A 17846-nucleotide genomic window follows, 5' to 3' on the forward strand; every position below is an offset into this window, starting at 1 on the left:
AGCATAGGCGGGTGTAGACGAGGCGCTCGAGGAGTTTAGATGTAAAGGGGAGCAGGGAGATGGGTCTGAGGTTGTTCGGGTCATTGGGGTCCAGGGAGGGCTTTTTAAGTATGGGGGTGATGTGTGCATGTTTCAGAGGGGAGGGGAAAGTGCCTGAGGAGAGGGAGAGATTGAAGATGTGGGTGAGGGAGCGTAGGATGGAGGGGGAGGGAGGTCGTAGGAGTTGTGAGGGGATAGGGTCGAGGGGGCAGGTGGTGAGGCGGGCATCAGAGAGGATCTTGGAGACTTCCTCGATGGTGGTAAGGTCAAAGGTGTGGAGTGTTGGGGGAGCTTCAGTATGAGGAATGTAGGGTGGGGTGGGAGAGGAGGTCAGAGCAGTGGTGGGGCTGTGGGACAGGGGTGTAGAGGGGGTAGCTGAGTGAGGGGGAAGGGGGTTGGAGGGAGTTTGAGCAGCGACGAAGTCCCTGCGGGTTATGTCGAGGGGGAGGAGGGATGAGGGGGTAGCTGTGTGAGAGGGGACGGGTTGAGAGGGTGTGTGAGTTGCGGCAATGTCCTTGCGAATTGTGTCAATCTTGTTTTTGAAGTGATTGGCAATCTCAAGGGCGGTGAGTGAGGTGCTGGGTGGAGGTGGGGGTGGTGAGAGTAGAGAGTTGAAGATGGAGAAGAGTCAGCGAGGATTGGAGGAGAGATGGCCTTGATGAGGGTCAGGAAGTAGGCTTGTTTGGCTGTGTGGAGGGAGGAGGTGTAGGTGTGGAAGGCAGATTTGTAGCGGGTGAAGGCTTGTTGGGATTTGGTTTTGCGCCATAGTCGCTCCAGGGCACGACTGTGTCATTTGAGGGTTTTGGTGTGATCAGTCTGCCAGGGCTGGAGCGGTCTGGGTCTGATGTTGCGTGTGGTTAAATGCGCTAGTGAGTCAAGGGCTATTGACAGCGCGTTGTTGTAGGCAGTCATGGCCAAGTCGGGGCAGGACAGGGGGAGGATGCTGTCATGGAGTTGATCAGCTGCAGAGTAGAGGGGGGCAGGGTTAAGGTTGCGGAGGTTACGGCTGGTAGTAGTGTGACATTTGTAGGGGTAGGCGTTGGAGGACAAGGAGAGAGAGAAGGTAATCAGGTTGTGGTCAGAGAGAGGGAAGGGGGTGTTAGTGAGGTTGTGGGGAGCGCAGCGGTTGGAGAAGACAAGATCAAGGATATTACCGTCGGAGTGGGTGGTGGATTGTGTGCACTGTGCAAGTGCAAAGGAGGAGGTTAAGTGGAGGAGATGGGATTTGTCCGGGTTGTCGAGGTTGACAAGGATGTTGAAGTCCCCAAGGATGATGGTGGGTAGCTCAGAGGAGAGGAAGAAGGGTAGCCAGGAGGAAAAGTCATCCAGGAAGCGGGGTATGGATCCAGGAGGCCGGTATATCACAGCAATCTTCAGGGGGGTTGGGGAGAATAGTCGGACGCAGTGGGCCTCGAAGGAGGAGAAGGATAGAGAGGGGGGGCTTGGGAGGACTCGGAAGGTGCTCTGCGGTGACAGGAGCAGACCAACCCCACCATCTTTACGACCGTCAGGTTTGGGTGAGTGGGTCCAGGTGAGACCTCCGTAGGAGAGTGCAGCAGGGGAGGTAGAGTCAGTGGGCTGGATCCAGGTTTCTGTGATCGCTAGGAGGTTGAGGGAGCGGGAAACAAAGAGGTCGTGGATGGCGGTAAGCTTGTTGCACATGGATTGGGCGTTCAGGAGTGCACATGAAAACGGGGGGGAGATTTTAGGGAGCAGGGGGACAGATACTAAGTTGCGGGGGTTGCGGCAGGACGTGGAGGTGGGAGGGTGTTGTGCGGGTGAGGGAGGTGGTGGAGGGCCAGGATTTGGGGAGATGTCCCCCGCGGCTAGGAGGAGGAGAAGGGTGAGAAAGGTAGCATGGGAGCGGGATGTGCAGGAGCGTGAGAAAATACTAGTGGAGGTGTTTGGGTCAGTGTGAGAGTAATAGGAGGAGGTGGTGGGTGCCATAGAGGGGCGAAGGAAGCATTGAGGACACAATATACAAATGTTTGGAAGGAGCAGAGGGATATAGTGAATGGATTTTGGGAACGGAGGAGAGGAAAATGAGAAGGAGGAGTGGAAGAGGCATTAATTAAGCCATAACACCTGCAAAGGGTTCCTGAGCCTTTAAATGGTCTCTCAGTCTGGTTCAGTAGGAATCACAGTCATGGGAAAGACTGCTGACCTGACACCATCACTGACACCCTCCATAAGGAGGGAAAGCCTCAAAAGTTAATTGCAAAAGAAGTTGGATGTTCCCAAAGTGCTGTATCAAAGCACATTAATAGAAAGTTATGTGGAAGGGAAAAGTGTGGAAGAAAAAGGTGCACAAGCAGCAGGGATGACCGCAGCCTGGAGAGGATTGTCAGGAAAAGGCCATTCAATAGTGTTGGGGACTTTCACAAGGAGTGGACTGAGGCTGGAGTCAGTGCATCAAGAGCCACCACACACAGATGGATCCTGGACATGGGCTTCAAATGTCGTATTCCTCTTGTCAAGCCGCTCCTGAACAACAAACAACGTCAGAAACGTCTTACCTGGGCTAAAGAAAAACAGACCTGGTCTGCTGCTCAGTGGTCCAAAGTCCTCTTTTCTGATGAGAGCAACTTTTACATCTCATTTGAAAACCAAGGACCCCGAGTACGGAGGAAGAATGGAGAGGCACAAGGACCCCGAGTATGGAGGAAGAATGGAGAGGCACAAAGACCCGGAGTATGGAGGAAGAATGGAGAGGCACAAGGACCCCGAGTATGGAGGAAGAATGGAGAGGCACAAGGACCCCGAGTATGGAGGAAGAATGGAGAGGCCCAAGGACCCAGAGTATGGAGGAGGAATGGAGAGGCCCAAGGACCCAGAGTATGGAGGAAGAATGGAGAGGCCCAAGGACCCGAGTATGGAGGAAGAATGGAGAGGCACACACTGCAAGATGCTTGAAGTCCAGTGTGAAGTTTCCACAGTCTGTGTTGATTTGGGGAGCCATGTCATCTGCTGGTGTTGGTCCACTGTGCTTCATTAAGTCCAGGGTCAACGCAGCCGTCTACCAGGAGATTTTGGAGCACTTCATGCTTCCTTCCACAGATGCTGACTATATTTTCCAGCAGGACTTGGCACCGCCCACACTGCCAAAAGCACCAAAACCTGGTTCAATGACCGTGGGATTACTGTGCTTGATTGGCCAGCAAACTCGCCTGACCTGAACCCCATAGAGAATCTATGGGGCATTGCCAAGAGAAAGATGAGAGACATGAGACCAAACAATGTAGAAGAGCTGAAGGCCACTATTGAAGCATCCTGGTCTTCCATAACACGTCAGCAGTGCCACAGGCTGATAGCTTCCATGCCACGTCGCATTGAGGCAGTAATTGCTGCAAAAGGGGCCCAAACCAAGTACTGAGTACATATGCATGCTTCTACTTCTCAGAGGTCCGATATTGTTCTATGTACAATCCGTGTTTTATTGATTGCATGGAATATTCTCATTTTCTGAGATTGTGGATTTGGGGTTTTCATGAGCTGTAAGCCATAATCATCACAATGATGACAAATCATGGCTTGAACTATCTTGCTTTGCATGTAATGAGTCTCATATATTAGTTTCACCTTTTAAGTTGCTGCACTGAAATAAATCAACTTTTGCACCATATTCTAATTTTTTGAGTTTCACCTGTATCTTATATTCATCACAATCTGCATAATAACACACACCAATAGTAACGTGAGCATTACAGCATGAAATAAACACATCATTTGACAGCGTCACAGCATAGAATGAATACATTACTGAAGCTATGTGGAAGCTGGGAGGAACAAATCCCATCGGAACCATACTGCCCAGGGGGTCACGGAGAAGCCATAGGCGTGACCAGTCGATGAGCCCATATAACCTTGGCAAAAATCCCAGCGTCACAGCATCCTCTGGCCACTAGGGGAGCTTCCAGTGGTCATACCCGGACCTTCGCCTTAACTTAGATGTCCTTAAACAGGTTTTTATCTCCTAATGTGAACTCAATAGAAGTCATAAACACGGTTCATTCCATAAACATGGTTTTATCTCGCTCTCAGCAGAATATCTTGTGACTCTGTTCCTTTGGCTAAAGAAAACACATCAAGTCACCTCTCATGTTTCTGGCATTTGCACAACAATGCTTTATTGAAAAAATTACCCAAGAAACAAAGGGTCCAAGGCCAACACATTTCATAGGCATTATAACGTGTTTATTGCAAGAGTTTATATGCAGCTCCGGTCTAGGTAACCCTGTCCTTTCTGGTGTGGGATTCTAGAGCTAGTTTTAGCTTAGGGCTCCATAACCAATTTAGGCTAGAGACAGGTTGTCACGGACCTGATGGGAGACTGAATTGACGAGGTCGGCCTCACTTGTGTCACTAGCCCTGACCCCACTGAGGTTGGAACAGAGGGAGTCTAGGGACCAGGGGGACAAGAGCGCCAGAGGTTTGCTTGCGGCTCTTGCAGATGATGACCTTGGTAGGCAGGATATCCTCTGATTTGGGTACTGTAGCAATAGGCCAGGTAGGTACCGTGGATTGCCAGATGCACAGCAGAGCCAGGTTTGTAGCCAGGACACAGGACAGGAGCGGAGTCGTAGGATAGCCAGGGTCATAACAGTCGGGCAGCGCGGTACAGGATCAGGAGGAAATGCCAAAGTCAGGATCAGAGCCGAAGTCAGGAACCGGGGGGCAGGAGAGTACTCAGAGTCGGGTCAGGAACAAGCCGGGTCAGCACCAAAGGAATCGCACAAGCAGGACACAGGGGGGAGCTGAAGCCCAGTCAGCACTGAATCTGGGAAGAGGCGCACCTTAAATAGCCCGTCTGGCGCCAATCTTTTCCGTGTGTGTGCAAGCATGTGTGCGATCTCGCATTCCTCCGTGCCTGCGCACAACCGGCAATTCTTCTGCGGGATCTCTTTCGTGCATGCGCGTTCCCAATCGTGATTCTCCTTGCAGGAATTCTCTTAGGCATCCGATGGCCACTCCTGGAAGTTAGAGATCAAGTTCCATGTCAGACTAGAAACTATTAGAGAAGGACTAAATTGCAGAGTTGATAGGCTGACTCTGAGTTCCAGTGACACACCACAGTTCCTGCTGGTGAGAAGCTCCATTCCAGGCTGGTTGGACAGTGATTGGACGATCTTCCCATCACCACTGATCTTGTCCTAAGATCCCTGACACAAAGATGGATACAGCATCACAATCATCTTCAGGGACCTCAGCAACTGGACTTTGCTGAAACATTTATCTGGAAGTATCTCCTAATAACTATATACTGTATACCCAGGTATATGTGCACAATTCTACCAGGACTCCTATTGGGCCCTTTGCTGATAATTTATATGTGTGCATTGGAAATGTATTGTTATTAATCTCTTCTTATATAAAAATTATATTATTTCTATACTGGTGTGCACCTATATACTTATGTGTGTGTCGAAATCCTTGTGATAGACTTATCTCTGTCTTATTGTTATTGTCTCACATGCACAGTGCCAGATAGCTGGGTCAGTGCTACTGTATGTGTCCAGCGGTCACCTTGCTGTATGTTAGTAGGTGAACCTGTCTATTGCAATAGATTTTGTATGCAGTTCCGGTCTAGTTAACCCTGTCTCTTATGGTGTAGGATTCTATAGCTAGTTTTAGCTTAGGGCTCCATAACCAGCATAGGCTAGAGACAGGTTAGGCATCCGATGTCGACTTCTGGAAGTTAGAGATCGAGTTCCATGTCAGACTAGAAACAATTAGGGAAGGACTAAATTTCAGAGTAGATAGGCTGACTCTGAGTTCCAGTGCTACACCACAGTTCCTGCTGGAGAGAAGCTCCGTTCCAGGCTGGTTGGACAGCGATTGGACGATCGTACTGTTATTAATCTCTTCTTATATAAAGCTTGTATTATTTCTATACTGGTGTGCATCTATATACTTATGGTTATTGTTATATCTTGGTTGTAGTAGTTCTTCTACTCCCCATTATTTTGATTATAAATCATGCCGCCTCAACCTCCGCAACATCTCCAGAATACGCCCCTTGATACCACAAAGCTCCTAATTCACTCCTTGGTAATCTCTCAACTACTGCAACTCCCTCCTCATTGGCTTACCTTTACACAGTCTTTCCCCCCTCCAGTCCATCATGAATGCTGCTGCCAGGCTCATCTACCTTACCAACCGTTCAGTGTCCGCTACCCCTCTCTGCCAATCCCTCCACTGACCTCCACTCAGTGTCCTCCAACCCTCTCTGCCAATCCCTCAACTGGCTTCCACTCTCCCAATGAATAAAATTCAAAATACTAACAACTTACAAAGCCATCCACAACTCTGCCCCCAGCTACATCACCAACCTGGTCTCTAAATATCAACCAAACCGCTCTCTTCGATCCTCCCAAGACCTTCTGTTCTCTATTTCCCTCCTCCCATGCTTGCCTCCAGGACTTCTCCCGAGCATCTCCCATCCTACGGAACTCTCTACCCCAATGTGTCCGGCTGTTGCCTAATCTATCCACCTTTAGACGATCCCTGAAAAACTTTCTCTTTAACCACCTTCCGCCCGCCATATAGCACAATGACAGGCGCAAAGCGGTTCTCTCATTCTGGGAGGACGTCATATGACGTCCTCCCATTCTAACCGCGCATGAGCGGCGATCGGTGGTACGCTGTGTCCCTCGGACACAGCGGATCACCGATCAATGAAATGAGCCGAAGATGTCGGCTCGGTCATGTGATCAGCTGTGTCCATGTAAATAAGGAAATGCCGGTTATCATATCATATCATACATTTCTCTCCTCACGAGCTGTCACGCTGACAGAGGAGAGGAGAGCATTCCTCGGAGGGGACATGTATACTGATCATCAGAACACTGATGATCAGTGTGCCTTGATGATCTGTGTAGCCCCAGCAGTGCCACCTGTCAGTGTCCATCAGTGCCAGCTGTCAGTGCTCATCCATGCCACCTGCCAGTGCCCATCAGTGCCACATCAATGCCACATATCAGTGCCTACCAGTGTACATCAATGCCACATATCAGTGTCCATCTGAGCTGTCTTTCAGTGTCACCCATCAGTGCCACCTATCAGTGCTGCCAATCAGTGCCACCTATCAGTGCCAGTCAGAGCTGTCTGGGCGAGCTGTCCCATTTCACACCTCGGAAGAGATAAGGCAAGCTTTCTCCAAAGTTGAGAGAGATTCCACCCTAATAAAACCTAACTCAGCGTAGGTGATAGAATTAGCTGACCTCTGTTAAAACCATGTTTTCCCCTATGTCTCATATCTTGGAATATGAGAGACTTACATAAAAACCAGACATATCGTCAGATGGACGATGAGCAGGCGAACAGTTTGATGGGCCACTTGTCTCGGACGCACAGGAAAGCAGAAAAATAGATCTCGCGAACCGTTTAGCATACACTTTCATAATTCATATCTAATCAATTCTCAGACTTGTCTGCATAATAATCTACCCGCGGGTGGGATGTCACCTGTGCATAGGAAACGTTTTATAGGCCAAATATGAGTTATGGGAGATTTTTGTTCTAGTTGAGGCATCCACCCATCTCTCCACGCATTAAGCGGAGATTGGTCCTTGACTGCAGGGCCACCCCCTGCTGGGGACTACAAAACAGGCTGTCAGGCCTAAGATAAGTTAAGTTGAAGACATCTCCCATTTTAACATCAATGCCACCTGGGAAGACCCCTGCCTTTTGCTCTGAAACTTGGATCTGCTAACCCAGGACTTTGGCAAGTACTTTAACCCTTTCACCTCTCTCTGATATCTCTTTGCTGTGCTGTGGTTCTTTGTATATTTATATATATATCTTAGTTACATCTTTTTTCTGTAAATATTTTTATTGCACCCGTTTGACCTTTTAGTAATAAATCTTTCTTTCTGAAAGTGTTGAACTGTTTCTATAGCTCTGTATTGCAATTTACGATTCTCTGCCTCTAAAGAGAACGCTACTGTTTCTTTAACCCTCTGTATAACCGGCCTGTGTTATGACCGTGTTGTGCAGTCGATTATTTCAATCATTATAGTGTTATAGCTGATAACGCCGAGTTTCCTCTTTCTCTGTACAAAAACAATCACTTATTTACAAAATTTTATAACAAAAACTAAGAAGAAACGTTTTTTTTTTTTCAAAATTTTCAGTGGTTTTAGGTTTGTTTAAGAAAAAATAAAAAACCCAGAGGTGATTAAATACCACCAAAATAAAGCTCTATCTGTCACAAAAAAATGATAAAAATTTCATATGGGTACAGTGTTGCATGACCGCGCAATTGTCGTTCAAAGTGTGACAGCGCTGAAAGCTGGAAATTGGCCTGGACAGGAAGGGGGTATAAGTGCCCGGAAGGTGAGGGGTTAAAGAAGTCTAGCCTGCTTCTACCTAGTAAACCGCCACTTATTTCCTCCATCAGCTCATCCCCCCACAGCTATTACCTTTTGTATCACTCCACCCTTCCTCCTAGATTGTAAGCTCTGATGAGCCGGGACCTCTGTTTCCTCTTGTAGCAAATTGTATTGTAACTGTAATGTCTGCCTTCATTTTGTAAAGCGCTGCGCAAACTGTTGGCGCTATAAATCCTGTATAATAATAATATTTAAATCCTGTATAATAATAATAATATATAAATCCTGTATAATAATAATAATAATATTTAATCCTGTATAATAATAATAATAATATATAAATCCTGTATAATAATAATAATATATAAATCCTGTATAATAATAATAATAATATATAAATCCTGTATAATAATAATATATATAAACCCTGTATAATAATAATATTAATATATAAATCCTGTATTATAATAATAATAATAATAATAATATATAAATCCTGTATAATAATAATAATATTTAATCCTGTATAATAATAATAATAATATATAAATCCTGTATAATAATAATATTAATAATAATATATAAATCCTGCATAATAATAATATATGAATCCTGTATAATAATAATAATATATAAATCCTGTATAATAATAATATTAATATATAAATCCTGTATAATAATAATAATATATAAATCCTGTATAATACTAATATTAATAATAATAATAATAATATAAATCCTGAATAATAATAATAATATATAAATCCTGTATAATAATAATAATATATAAATCCTGTATAATAATAATATTAATATATAAATCCTGTATAATAATAATAATATATAAATCCTGTATAATACTAATATTAATAATAATATAAATCCTGAATAATAATAATAATAATATATAAATCCTGTATAATAATAATAATATATAAATCCTGTATAATAATAATATTAATATATAAATCCTGTATAATAATAATAATATATAAATCCTGTATAATACTAATATTAATAATAATAATATATAAATCCTGTATAATAATAATATTAATATATAAATCCTGTATTATAATAATAATAATATATAAATCCTGTATAATAATAATAATAATATATAAATCCTGAATAATAATAATAATATATAAATCCTGTATAATACTAATATTAATAATAATAATAATAATAATATAAATCCTGAATAATAATAATAATAATAATAATAATAATAATATAATAATAATAATTAGGTTACTGTTTATTTCCCAGGCAGGGAACCCCCTCTCTTCACAGAGTCCTTGTCCTGGGTGGAGGCAACTTTATTATCAATCCCACTTTTTCACTTAGCAAAGGTTCTGGTTCTTTTATATACCTACAGGTTCAGTGCCATATCCTCTATGGGGAGGGCCATTATCTCATAACCCCCCTCCTCCAAAAGAGTCTTCACACTATTTGCCCCTATTACATTTTTTGTTAGTCTCGGGAAGTGTTTGCACTTTTTTACTTAGCGGTTCATGAGGCTGATGGCTCAAAAGTATAAATTTGTATAAAGGCTGTGAACGTATCATTTTATGTCCCCATTGGCAAGGCACTTTGAATCCCGACATATTGGTAATACATATTAGACGTGTGCGTTTAGTTTTGTTACAAACTGATTTTCAGGCGAAAATTTGATTTTCAGACATTCGGATGTATACGAATCTCCAAACAGACATAGTCACAAATGTCAGTGAATCCGAAAATAGTTATTATTATACAGGATTTATATAGCGCCAACAGTTTGCTCAGAGCTTTACAATATAAGGGAGACAGTACAATTACAATACATTTCAGTACAGAAGGAATAGGAGGGCCTGGAACGTGGAGCTTACAATCTAAAGGAAGGGGGAGGTGATAGCTGCGGGGGATGATCTGGTGGAGGTGATTCAAGTACAGGTCTTAGGTGGGGGAGGGGTAGGCTTCCCTGAATAAGTGAGTTTTCAAAGATCACCTAAAGGCAGACAGGGTGGGGGCTGACCGGACATACTGTGGTAGGGAGTTCCAGAGGATGGGAGAGGCTCTAGAGAAGCCATGGAGGCGAGCGTGGGAGGAGGTGATGAGGGAGCTGGAGAGGAGGATATCATGGGAGGAGCGGAGTGGGCGATTTGGGCGATATCTGTGGATGAGGTTGGTGATGTAGCTAGGGGAAGTGTTGTGGATGACTTTGTAAGCTGTGGTTAGTATTTTGAATTTCATACGTTGGGTTAGTAAAAGCCAGTGAAGGGATTGGCAGAGAGGGGCAGCAGTCGCTGATCGGTTGGTAAGATGTATGAGTCTAGCAGCAGTCACTGATCAGTTGGTAAGGTGTATGAGTCTAGCAGCAGTCACTGATCGGTTGGTAAGGTGTATGAGTCTAGCAGCAGTCACTGATCAGTCGGTAAGGTGGCTGAGTCTAGCGGCAGTCGCTGATCGATTGGTAAGGTGTATGAGTCTAGCGGCAGTCGCTGATCGATTGGTAAGGTGGCTGAGTCTAGCGGCAGTCGCTGATCGATTGGTAAGGTGTATGAGTCTAGCAGCAGTCAGTGATCGGTTGGTAAGGTGTATGAGTCTAGCAGCAGTCGCTGATTGGTCGGTAAGGTGTACAAGTCTAGCGGCAGTCGCTGATCGGTCGGTAAGGTGTATGAGTCTAGCGGCAGTTGCTGATTGGTTGGTAAGGTGTATGAGTCTAGCAGCAGTCGCTGATCGGTTGGTAAGGTGTATGAGTCTAGCAGCAGTCGCTGATCGGTTGGTAAGGTGTATGAGTCTAGCGGCAGTCACTGATCGGTTGGTAAGGTGTATGAGTCTAGTAGCAGTCGCTGATTGGTTGGTAAGGTGGCTGAGTCTGGAAGCAGTCGCTGATCGGTTGGTAAGGTGTATGAGTCTAGCGGCAGTCGCTGATCGGTTGGTAAGGTGTATGAGTCTAGCAGCAGTCGCTGATTGGTTGGTAAGGTGGCTGAGTCTGGAAGCAGTCGCTGATCGGTTGGTAAGGTGTATGAGTCTAGCGGCAGTCGCTGATCGGTTGGTAAGGTGTATGAGTCTAGCGGCAGTCGCTGATCGGTTGGTAAGGTGGATGAGTCTAGCGGCAGTCGCTGATCGGTTGGTAAGGTGGATGAGTCTAGCGGCAGTCGCTGATCGGTTGGTAAGGTGTATGAGTCTAGCGGCAGTCGCTGATCGGTTGGTAAGGTGTATGAGTCTAGCGGCAGTCGCTGATCGGTTGGTAAGGTGGATGAGTCTAGCGGCAGTCGCTGATCGGTTGGTAAGGTGGATGAGTCTAGCGGCAGTCGCTGATCGGTTGGTAAGGTGTATGAGTCTAGCGGCAGTCGCTGATCGGTTGGTAAGGTGTATGAGTCTAGCGGCAGTCGCTGATCGGTTGGTAAGGTGGATGAGTCTAGCGGCAGTCGCTGATCGGTTGGTAAGGTGGATGAGTCTAGCAGCAGTCGCTGATCGGTTGGTAAGGTGGATGAGTGTAGCAGCAGTCACTGATCGGTTGGTAAGGTGTATGAGTCTAGTAGCAGTCGCTGATTGGTTGGTAAGGCGGCTGAGTCTGGAAGCAGTCGCTGATCGGTTGGTAAGGTGTATGAGTCTAGCGGCAGTCGCTGATCGGTTGGTAAGGTGTATGAGTCTAGCAGCAGTCGCTGATTGGTTGGTAAGGTGGCTGAGTCTGGAAGCAGTCGCTGATCGGTTGGTAAGGTGTATGAGTCTAGCGGCAGTCGCTGATCGGTTGGTAAGGTGTATGAGTCTAGCGGCAGTCGCTGATCGGTTGGTAAGGTGGATGAGTCTAGCGGCAGTCGCTGATCGGTTGGTAAGGTGGATGAGTCTAGCAGCAGTCGCTGATCGGTTGGTAAGGTGTATGAGTCTAGCGGCAGTCGCTGATCGGTTGGTAAGGTGTATGAGTCTAGCGGCAGTCGCTGATCGGTTGGTAAGGTGGATGAGTCTAGCGGCAGTCGCTGATCGGTTGGTAAGGTGGATGAGTCTAGCGGCAGTCGCTGATCGGTTGGTAAGGTGGATGAGTCTAGCGGCAGTCGCTGATCGGTTGGTAAGGTGGATGAGTCTAGCGGCAGTCGCTGATCGGTTGGTAAGGTGTATGAGTCTAGCGGCAGTCGCTGATCGGTTGGTAAGGTGTATGAGTCTAGCGGCAGTCGCTGATCGGTTGGTAAGGTGGATGAGTCTAGCGGCAGTCGCTGATCGGTTGGTAAGGTGGATGAGTCTAGCAGCAGTCGCTGATCGGTTGGTAAGGTGGATGAGTGTAGCAGCAGTCACTGATCGGTTGGTAAGGTGTATGAGTCTAGTAGCAGTCGCTGATTGGTTGGTAAGGCGGCTGAGTCTGGAAGCAGTCGCTGATCGATTGGTAAGGTGTATGAGTCTAGCGGCAGTCGCTGATCGGTTGGTAAGGTGTATGAGTCTAGCAGCAGTCGCTGATTGGTTGGTAAGGTGGCTGAGTCTGGAAGCAGTCGCTGATCGGTTGGTAAGGTGTATGAGTCTAGCGGCAGTCGCTGATCGGTTGGTAAGGTGTATGAGTCTAGCGGCAGTCGCTGATCGGTTGGTAAGGTGGATGAGTCTAGCGGCAGTTGCTGATCGGTTGGTAAGGTGGATGAGTCTAGCAGCAGTCGCTGATCGGTTGGTAAGGTGTATGAGTCTAGCGGCAGTCGCTGATCGGTTGGTAAGGTGTATGAGTCTAGCGGCAGTCGCTGATCGGTTGGTAAGGTGGATGAGTCTAGCGGCAGTCGCTGATCGGTTGGTAAGGTGTATGAGTCTAGCGGCAGTCGCTGATCGGTTGGTAAGGTGGATGAGTCTAGCGGCAGTTGCTGATCGGTTGGTAAGGTGGATGAGTCTAGCGGCAGTCGCTGATCGGTTGGTAAGGTGTATGAGTCTAGCGGCAGTCGCTGATCGGTTGGTAAGGTGTATGAGTCTAGCGGCAGTCGCTGATCGGTTGGTAAGGTGGATGAGTCTAGCGGCAGTCGCTGATCGGTTGGTAAGGTGGATGAGTCTAGCAGCAGTCGCTGATCGGTTGGTAAGGTGGATGAGTGTAGCAGCAGTCACTGATCGGTTGGTAAGGTGTATGAGTCTAGTAGCAGTCGCTGATTGGTTGGTAAGGCGGCTGAGTCTGGAAGCAGTCGCTGATCGGTTGGTAAGGTGTATGAGTCTAGCGGCAGTCGCTGATCGGTTGGTAAGGTGTATGAGTCTAGCAGCAGTCGCTGATTGGTTGGTAAGGTGGCTGAGTCTGGAAGCAGTCGCTGATCGGTTGGTAAGGTGTATGAGTCTAGCGGCAGTCGCTGATCGGTTGGTAAGGTGTATGAGTCTAGCGGCAGTCGCTGATCGGTTGGTAAGGTGGATGAGTCTAGCGGCAGTCGCTGATCGGTTGGTAAGGTGGATGAGTCTAGCAGCAGTCGCTGATCGGTTGGTAAGGTGTATGAGTCTAGCGGCAGTCGCTGATCGGTTGGTAAGGTGTATGAGTCTAGCGGCAGTCGCTGATCGGTTGGTAAGGTGGATGAGTCTAGCGGCAGTCGCTGATCGGTTGGTAAGGTGGATGAGTCTAGCGGCAGTCGCTGATCGGTTGGTAAGGTGGATGAGTCTAGCGGCAGTCGCTGATCGGTTGGTAAGGTGGATGAGTCTAGCGGCAGTCGCTGATCGGTTGGTAAGGTGTATGAGTCTAGCGGCAGTCGCTGATCGGTTGGTAAGGTGTATGAGTCTAGCGGCAGTCGCTGATCGGTTGGTAAGGTGGATGAGTCTAGCGGCAGTCGCTGATCGGTTGGTAAGGTGGATGAGTCTAGCAGCAGTCGCTGATCGGTTGGTAAGGTGGATGAGTGTAGCAGCAGTCACTGATCGGTTGGTAAGGTGTATGAGTCTAGTAGCAGTCGCTGATTGGTTGGTAAGGTGTATGAGTCTAGCGGCAGTCGCTGATCGGTTGGTAAGGTGTATGAGTCTAGCGGCAGTCGCTGATCGGTTGGTAAGGTGTATGAGTCTAGCAGCAGTCGCTGATTGGTTGGTAAGGTGGCTGAGTCTGGAAGCAGTCGCTGATCGGTTGGTAAGGTGTATGAGTCTAGCGGCAGTCGCTGATCGGTTGGTAAGGTGTATGAGTCTAGCGGCAGTCGCTGATCGGTTGGTAAGGTGGATGAGTCTAGCGGCAGTCGCTGATCGGTTGGTAAGGTGGATGAGTCTAGCAGCAGTCGCTGATCGGTTGGTAAGGTGTATGAGTCTAGCGGCAGTCGCTGATCGGTTGGTAAGGTGTATGAGTCTAGCGGCAGTCGCTGATCGGTTGGTAAGGTGGATGAGTCTAGCGGCAGTCGCTGATCGGTTGGTAAGGTGGATGAGTCTAGCGGCAGTCGCTGATCGGTTGGTAAGGTGTATGAGTCTAGCGGCAGTCGCTGATCGGTTGGTAAGGTGTATGAGTCTAGCGGCAGTCGCTGATCGGTTGGTAAGGTGGATGAGTCTAGCGGCAGTCGCTGATCGGTTGGTAAGGTGGATGAGTCTAGCAGCAGTCGCTGATCGGTTGGTAAGGTGGATGAGTGTAGCAGCAGTCGCTGATCGGTTGGTAAGGAGTCTAGCAGCAGTCGCTGATTGGTTGGTAAGGTGGCTGAGTCTGGAAGCAGTCACTGATCGGTTGGTAAGGTGTATGAGTCTAGCGGCAGTCGCTGATCGGTTGGTAAGGTGTATGAGTCTAGCAGCAGTCGCTGATCGGTTGGTAAGGTGGATGAGTCTAGCGGCAGTCGCTGATCGGTTGGTAAGGTGTATGAGTCTAGCAGTAGTCACTGATCGGTTGGTAAGGTGTATGTGTCTAGTAGCAGTCGCTGATTGGTCGGTAAGGTGTACAAGTCTAGCGGCAGTCGCTGATCGGTTGGTAAGGTGTATGAGTAGCTGCAGTCACTGATCGGTTGGTAAGGTGGATGAGTCTAGCAGCAGTCGCTGATTGGTTGGTAAGGTGGATGAGTCTAGCAGCAGTCGCTGATCGGTTGGTAAGGTGGATGAGTCTAGCGGCAGTCGCTGATCGGTTGGTAAGGTGGATGAGTCTAGCAGCAGTCGCTGATCGGTTGGTAAGGTGGATGAGTCTAGCAGCAGTCGCTGATCGGTTGGTAAGGAGTCTAGCAGCAGTCGCTGATCGGTTGGTAAGGTGTATGTGTCTAGCAGCAGTTGCTGATCGGTTGGTAAGGTGTATGAGTCTAGCAGCAGTCGCTGATCGGTTGGTAAGGAGTATGAGTCTAGCAGCAGTCGCTGATCGGTTGGTAAGGTGTATGTGTCTAGCAGCAGTTGCTGATCGGTTGGTAAGGTGTATGAGTCTAGCAGCAGTCGCTGATCGGTTGGTAAGGTGTATGAGTCTAGCAGCAGTCGCTGATCGGTTGGTTAGGTGTATGAGTCTAGCAGCAGCATTCATAATAGACTGAAGGGGGGATAGCCTGTGTAACGGTAGACCAGTGAGGAGGGAGTTGCAGTAATCAAGGTGGGATATAACCAAGGTGTGGATAAGTTGTTTTGTGGTGTCATTGGTCAGGAAGGGGCGGATTTTGGAAATGTTCCGGAGGTTGAGGCGGCAGGATTTAGCCAGTGATTGGATGTGGGGCTGAAGGAGAGGTCAGAGTCTAGGATTACACCTTGCACCCTGGCATGAGGGGAAGGACCAATGGTTGTGCTGCTGATCTTAATGGTAAAGTCATGAGTGGGGGATTGGGGGGAAGGAATATTAAAAACTCAGTTTAAAAAAAAAAAAAAAGTTATAACAAAATGAACAAATGCATTCCTTTCACTCAAATGGCGTCACATGATGTGATAGCAGTTCAGGCCAATAGAGAAATGAATTACATTTTCAAATTTATGCTATAATTCTGATTCGAGTAAATTCCACAGTCTAATGCCATTCGTAGGTTTGAAAAATTTGGGGATGCCAAATTTTGCATTTATTTATTCCATTGCATCCGAAAATATTGAATAGTTTCCATATAGGAATAATCCACCCAAAATACTGAAACCGAAAAAAGTAATATATAGCAATCTTCCAAAAAAAAAAAAGCGAAAAATTTGTCGGATTCGCACAGACCAACGAATATACCTGATGCATGCTGAAGATAGGAAACTATTTCTGAAAATGAACTGGTTCAACTTAATGAATATGGCGAAACTCTTTAATGAACGAATGCATCTGAAACTAAATGAAAATTTCCGCTGTGCACATGTCTAATACGGATTCTAAAGTTGGGGTTTTGATAAACTATATATACACAATATTGCCAGAAGTATTGGGCCCGCCCTCCAAATCATGTGATTCAGGTGTTCCAATCCCCTCCAAATCATGTGATTCAGGTGTTCCAATCCCCTCCAAATCATGTGATTCAGGTGTTCCAATCCCCTCCAAATCATGTGATTCAGGTGTTCCCATCCCCTCCCAATCATGTGATTCAGGTGCTCCAATCCCCTCCCAGTCATGTGATTCAGGTGTTCCAATCCCCTCCATATCATGTGATTCAGGTGTTTCAATCCCCTCCAAATCATGTGATTCAGGTGTTCCAATCCCCTCCAAATCATGTGATTCAGGTGTTCCAATCACCTCCAATCATGTCATTCAGGTGTTCCAATCCCCTCCATATCATGTGATTCAGGTGTTCCAATCCCCTCCATGGACACAGGTGTATACAATCAAGCCCCTAGGCATGCAGACTGCTTCTACAAACATTGGTAAAAGAATGGGTCGCTCTCAGGAGCTCAGTGACTCCAAGCGTGGTCCCGTGATATGTGGCCACCTGGGCAATAAGTCCATCCGTGACATTTCCTGGCTACTAAATATTCCACGCTCAACTGTTAGTAGGATTATAACAAAGTGGAAGCCACTGGGAACAACAGCAACTCAGCCACCAAGTGGTAGGCCACGTCACATGACAGGGCGGGGTCAGTGCATGATGAAGCGCACAGTGCGCAGAAGTCACCAACTGCCTGCAGAGTCAATAGCTAAAGACCTCCAAACTTGGTGTGGCCTTCAGATGAGCACAACAACAGTGCGTAGAGAGCTTCATGGAATGGGTTTCCATGGCCGAGCAGCTGCATCCAAGCCTTCCATCACCAAGTGCAATGCAAAGCGTCGGATGCCGTGGTGTAAAGCACACCGCCACTGGACTCTAGAGCAGTGGAGATGTGTTTTCTGGAGTGACCAATCACGCTTCTCTGTATGGCAATTCAATGGATGTGTCTGGGTTTGGCGGTTACCAGAATGGTACTTGCCTGACTGCATTGTGCCAAGTGTAAAGTTTGGTGGAGGGGGGATTATGGTGTGGGGTTGTTTTTCAGGGGTTGGGCTTGGCCCCTAAGTTCCAGTGAAGGGAACTCTTAAGGTGTCAGCATACCAAGACATTTTGGACAATTTCATGCCCCCAACTTTGTGGGAAGAGTTTGGGGATGGCCCCTTCCTGTTCCAACATGACTGCACCAGTGCACAAAGCAAGGTCCATAAAGACATGGAGGAGCCAGTTTGGG

Source organism: Staurois parvus, unplaced genomic scaffold (assembly GCF_062004578.1).
Source record: "Staurois parvus isolate SC_StPar_1 unplaced genomic scaffold, SC_StPar_1.0 ptg001871l, whole genome shotgun sequence".
Taxonomy (NCBI): Eukaryota; Metazoa; Chordata; class Amphibia; order Anura; family Ranidae; genus Staurois; species Staurois parvus.